Here is a 6,798-nt window from a genome sequence, read left to right on the forward strand (position 1 = left end):
TATCTCCCTTCTTCTCCTGTAATCTAAGGTCGGGAGATTTAATTCTTTCAATCTCTCACAGTATGTTTTGTCTTTCAGGTGTGTGATAAGTTTTGTTGCTCTCCTTTGCACTCTTTCCAAACAGTCTTTGTCTCCTCAAACTTCGGATACCATATGCAGTTAGCATATTCCAGCTTTGATCTAACCATAGTCTTGTAGATGGTAGTCATGTGTTTTGTTTTCAGATTCTTGAAATTTCTTTTCACTATTCCGAGTGTTTTACTAGCCTTAGATTGAACATCTTTAATTTGCTTCTTGAAGTTTAGCTTCCTATAAATAAATACTCCTAGGTCTTTTTCCCCATTGGATTTCTGCAGGGGTTTTTCTTTCATTATATAGTTTGCTTCTCTGTTGTTTTTTCCTAGGTGAAGAACTGCACATTTATCTACATTGAACTCCATCTGCCATATTTCGGACCATTCTTCAAGCTTTTTCAAATCTTGTTGTAAGATGTTTCTTTCTTCTTCTGTATTAGCTACTCCATAGAGCTTAGTATCATCGGCAAAGATTTTACATTTAGATGATAGATTGTCTGGCAAGTCATTGATATAAATCAGGAAGAGAACTGGTCCCAGTACACTTCCTTGTGGAACTCCACTTGTTACCAGTCTCTTTGTTGATACTGTTCCATTCACTATCACTTTTTGTCTTCTATCTTTGAGGAAATCTCGGACCCATTTGACTGTCTGATCATTAATTTGATACTGTTCCAATTTCCTGATTAGGCGCCAGTGTGGAACTTTGTCAAATGCCTTTCTGAAGTCGAGGTATATGACATCTAAATTGTTGCCTAATTCCAGGTCTCTCGTCCAGTCATCCATTGTTTCAAGTAGGTTTGTTACTGTAGACCTTCCCGCCATGAAACCATGTTGATCTTTGCTGAATAGTTTGTTCTTGGTCATATGATCAACCATTTCTTCTCTAATCAGCTGTTCCATGAGCTTGCAGACGACAGATGTCAGGCTCACTGGTCTGTAGTTTTCTGGATTTTTTCTGTCTCCCTTCTTGAATATGGCTGTGACGTTAGCTTCTTTCCATTCCCTTGGTAGTCTTCCTTCTTTCATCGACTGGTTAAATATCTTGGTTAGGGGTTCTACTAGCTGCTCTGCTAAGTTTTTTAGGATGTAAGGATGAAGTTTGTCAGGTCCAGGTGATTTACTCTCCTTTAGGTTTTGTAGTCTCTTCATTACTCTCTCTTCAGTAATCGGCCATTGTGTAGTATCTATATTACTTCTTTTAGCAATATCTGGCAAGTTTTTCTGGTTCTCCACTGTAAAGACACTTGCAAAGAAGAGATTTAGCACCTCTGCCTTGTCTTCATCTTCCGATGCCCAAGTGCCATCTTCTTTTTTTATGTCACAGGTTCCCTGTCTTGTCTTCATTTTACTGTTTACATAACTCCAGAATACTTTAGGATTTTCTTTCGTTTCCTCTGCTATCTTGTTCTCATACTTTTGATGCGCTTGTCGGACTATTTTAGTAGTTGCGTTTCTCACTCTTTTGTATTTGTCCCAATCCTCTTCCTTTTTGCTTCTAGAGTATCTTCTATTTACTGCCTTCTTCTTCCGTAATGCCTCTCTCACTTCCTGCGTCATCCAAGGTTGATTTCTTCTCCCAACCCGGTTCCCTCTGCTTTTCGGGATGTTTTTCTCGAAGCATTGGTTAAGTACTCTGGTAAATCTACTCCAGTTGTTTCCTACGGTGTCCTCGATTAGTATTTCCTCCCATTTGATATGCCCCAGTTCCTCTTTCATACTCTCTAGATCAGCCTTCCTATATCTGAGTGTCAGTTTTTCATCTACAGTCTCTGATGTCGCCCTCAGTTTTAGGAATATGGTCGCGTGGTCGCTTTTTCCCAGTGGGTGGCTCAGTCTTAGGTCGATTATGTCATTTTCTTCCTCCATCAATATCAAGTCCAATACGTTGGGCTTTTGGTTTTTTCTCTGTCTCGTGGGTTCTTTTATTATCTGTTGTAGGTAGCAAAGGAGTAGGGATGATCTTAGACCAAAAATCAACCAAATTTTACAAAGGGCACGTAGCAATCTCAGACAGAGTTTTGCTGGTTAAGCTAAGAGGACCTGTAGTTGACACCAATATTATTCAAGTTTATGCACCAACAGAAGAGGCGACAGATGCAGATATGACAGAGTTTTACCATTCACTAGACAAAGCAAAACGAATGTGTAAATCACAAGAAGTCCTTATGGTAATGGGGGACCTAAATGCTAAGATTGGCAGAGGCAGAGATGGTGACATAATCGGACCACATGGACTCGGAGACAGAAATGAACGAGGAAACATCTGGGCAGATTGGTGTAGAACAAATAAATTAATGATTTCAAACACCTGGTTTCAACAACACCCAAGAAGAACCTGGACATGGCAATCACCAGGGGACAGAGCAAGGAACCAGATAGACTTTATAGCAGTATCATCAAGATTCAGAAATGGCATATTAAATTGCAAAACCTACCCAGGCGCCGATGTAGACAGTGACCATGTCCCAGTTGTTTGTACAATAAGGATAAAGTTTAAAGCTATTCAGAGAACAGCTGGTAGAATAAAGAGGGATTACTGGTTATGCAAAGACAATGGCATACAAACAAAAATGAGAGAAGAATTTGAAAATGCACTCATGATACAAAGCCAAAGTGAACCTGATAATGAAAAATGTGAAAAACAATTTGATATATTCCAAAAGTGTGTCAAAGCAACTGCAGAAAAGCATTTACCAATAGCTCAAATAAACAGCAAAAAGGAATGGATGACAAATGAAATTCTAAACCTATTTGAAGAAAGACGAAAATGCAACAGAGGGTCTGCAGAATACCAAACATTGAACAACCACATTAAATCCAAATGCATCGAGGCACACGAGAACTATCTAGACTGGAAATGCTGCGAAATCGAAAGAGAATACAAACCCAACCCCCAACAAGCTCACCAAAGAATAAAAGAACTATCAGGGAAAAGGAAAAGCAAAGCAGCAGGAAGTTGTATCCAAAACAAACAAGGGGAACTGCTATTTGAAGAACAACATATAGAAAGCCGATGGGTAGAATACATAGGCGAACTGTACAATGATCCAAATAGAAATGAACCACCACTGAAATTCAAAGAACCATTAAGCGGACCAAACATCACCAAAAGTGAAATTGAACATGCCATGGAACGAATGAGGGATGGTAAAGCAACAGGCCCTGATGAAATATCTGTAGAGGTATTAAAAAGCCTAGGAGATCTGGCAATTGATGAACTTCATATATTATTCAACAATATATACAATACTGGGAAAATTCCAGAAGATCTCTGTAACTCTATTTTATAGCAATACCAAAGAAAGCAGGTGCAGTCAGATGCGAAAATTTTAGAACTATAAGTTTAATAAGCCACATCAACAAAATACTGTTGCGTATAATTATCAACAGGCTAAGGAATAAGATTAACCCCGAAATCGCAGAAGAACAATATGGATTCCAACCTGACAGAGGGACAAGGAACGCAATATACCTCCTCCGTGTTTTAAGTGAAAGAGCTATACAGGTTCAGACCCCACTATACCTCTGTTTTGTCGACTACAAAAAAGCTTTTGATAGAGTATGCCACGAAGAAATACTAAAACAACTGCACTCCATTGGCGCTGATGAGAAAGACCTCAGACTCATGCAAACATTATACTACACCCAGCAGGCATCTATCAAAATCGGAAACTCTACAGGAAATTCCATTCCTATTAAGAAAGGAGTCCGTCAAGGGTGTGTTGCCTCACCAGATCTGTTTAATCTATACCAAGAAACAATCATGAGGGGCATAAATAATATGGAGGGAATAAAAGTGGGAGGTCACAACATAAATAATATAAGATACGCAGACGATACGGTACTCATTGCAACATCAGAAATCCAACTTCAAAAGATTGTTGACAAAGTGGTAGTAGATAGTGAAGCCAAGGGAATGGAAGTGAATATCACCAAAACGGAATGCATGGTAATACAGAAAAACCCCGAAAACAACAACACCTGCATATAACGATTCACGGCGAGCAACTTACCAACGTAGAAAGTTTTAAATACCTAGGTTCAATAGTGACAACAGATGGAAGATGTAACCGAGACATACGAGCAAGAATAACTCAAGCCAAACAGGCCTTCATGGACCTGGGAAACATTTTGAAAAACAAACAGATGTCGTTCGGGATTAGATTCCGAGTCTTGAAGTGCTACGTGTGGCCAATCTTGTTATACGGATGCGAAAGCTGGACTACAAATGCAGAAACACAAAAGAACATTGAAGCTTTTGAAATGTGGTGCTTGAGAAGGATGCAGAGAATATCGTATACTGCACACAAAACGAACGAAGAAGTGCTAAAACAAACATACCAACAAAGGAAACTAATGCCCTTAATAGTGGATCGACAACTATCCTTTTTCGGACACATAGTAAGGAAAGATAAGAATGAATACCTGGCAAGTTGTGGAAAAATACCTGGTAAACGCGCCCGGGGGAGACAAAGAAAAACACTCATAGACCAACTGAAGGGCTTCACCAGCCTAACAATCCAAGAGCTGTTTGAAAAGGCAAGAGACAGGGAGGAATGGAGAGAGATAATTCATGCAGTATCCGAAGCCTGGACCAGGCATGGAACCTAGAAGAAGAAGAAGTAGGTAGCAATCTTCAATGGTTTCTATGAAACTTTCCTCCAGGCTTCCCTCTTTTGGTTCGTCCATCCCTTTCCACTCCAGTTCCGGCATGTTGAAGTCTCCCATAATAATTATCTCTGAATGCTTTTTTTGTGATGCTCTCCTTATCATCTCCAACATTCTCTCATTATTTTCTCCTGTGCTATTTGGGCTCCGATAAATCACTCCTACTAGTATCTGACTTTGTCCAGTTACTCCAATCGAGCACCAAGCGCTCTCCCTAAAGTCGTGATCTGTGAGTTCCTCTATGGGGTTAACCTTGAGGTTCTCTCTCACCAATAAGTATACTCCTCTGCCGGAAGTTTCAAAATCTCTTTGTTTCATTTTATTTCTATTTAAATAGGGCAAAGGGAGAGTTCAAATCTAACTTTGGTAATTTTGGTTTGATGACCCTTTTATTCAAGAAAAATGCATTCATATATTTTTATTGCATAAATTAATGCGGGATTGAATGATCAGTTACATGACCTGTGAGCTTCAAATATGCCAAATTTCAAACAGTTTCAATGAAAAATGAATATAAAATATTACGTGAAGTAATGGGGGATTTAGAAGAAACAAAACCAAGAAATTGGGTCATTTCTGTTGGTTCGAATCACAGACTTGATTTATTCCTAATAGACACGATCGCTAATATTTTGAATTTAATTGATGACAAAAGCAGTCTTTTTAATATTTTTGAAAAGGGGAGGGGGGCACTATAGGACTTTACTTATACATTATTTTGCCTTCAAGTTAGAGACCAATCAGAAGATGCATTTGTATAACTCAATATATTCCTAAACAGCAAAGCTTTCTATGCTAAGATATTTTCTTCAAATTATATATATCGTGTAAAGTACAAAAACAAAACAAAAAATGATAATAACAATAAGCAAAATGTAGAATATGTTTCTTTGATCAATGTCCTCAGAATGGAAATTGAGATGGTCGAAAATACCTCCAAGAAAGTTTGTAACCAAATTTTCTCACCTGTTGCTGAGTTTTGTTGGTATTTTCGTTTTTGTTTCATCGTGTTTTTATTTTATTTTCATTCGATTACGATTTAAAGCAAATGTTACTAAGTAGGCTCTGGTGTAAAATATGAATACGAATTAATATGAATAAGGTGTCTTAAAGAAATTTAATGGATTTCTCGGGAGGAATTTTTTTTTTTTTTAAATGACATATTGAATTTTTTTAATGGATGGGGGGGGGGGGGGGGGGGGGGGGGCTAATGGGGTGAGTAATGGATGTGAGGTATTTGTAATTGACTTTCTGCATAAAACTATTATACTTTTTGTTAATAATAATAATTTTTTGCTTCATTTAGACGACAAAGAGGAAAATCATTAGAGATATGTATGTTAACCTCATCCATGCTTGAAATTCAATTTTCCTTTCTCACATTTTTTTCTTTTATAATGAAGGTTTGTTAATGTCTAGTGGTAAGTTCAAATCTAGGTATAAACCATGTGATGTTGTTCTCATTACCACATAATGTAAAATGATAGGTAGTTTGGATGTTTTAAAAATTAGATAACTTAGATTATCGAAAAAAATAATAGCAAGGAAAGTCACTAATACACAATTTCTGCAGTTGTCTGTAATAACCGAGTTGTCTTCCTTGTGTCATTTAAGTGATATGACCACACCTTGTGATGGAACATTGCCACATAATACACAAGTTGCGGACAATTGAATGTAATATGAAGCATTCAACCCATTTTATTTTTCTTGGCAATGAAAACAGTAAACAGAGAGCAATTCTTCTCTATTTAGCAATAGTATGGAGACGACAAACGCTATTTGATTTCTCAATATTTGCTACCAATAAAAAGTAGGTAGGAGTGTGATGATATTTGGAATTTTATCGGTTGATCGATTTTGTTTCTTGGTTTAGTTATTTTTAATTTGCCCAGTTTCTAATGTCATTTGTTAAAAGTGTTAAAAGGTTGCTTGTCTTTATTTCTTTAAAATGAATTTTAACTTAATTCTGATTGATGACAAAGCTTGACATATTCTCCATTGCATCATTGTTCATGGGTTGGCCTTTTTTTTTTTACCTTTTTCTCCAGCT

This window comes from Berghia stephanieae, chromosome 4 (genome assembly GCF_034508935.2).
Source record: "Berghia stephanieae isolate SIO BIC M18660-M18661 chromosome 4, UCSD_Bste_1.3, whole genome shotgun sequence".
NCBI classification, from domain to species: domain Eukaryota; kingdom Metazoa; phylum Mollusca; class Gastropoda; order Nudibranchia; family Aeolidiidae; genus Berghia; species Berghia stephanieae.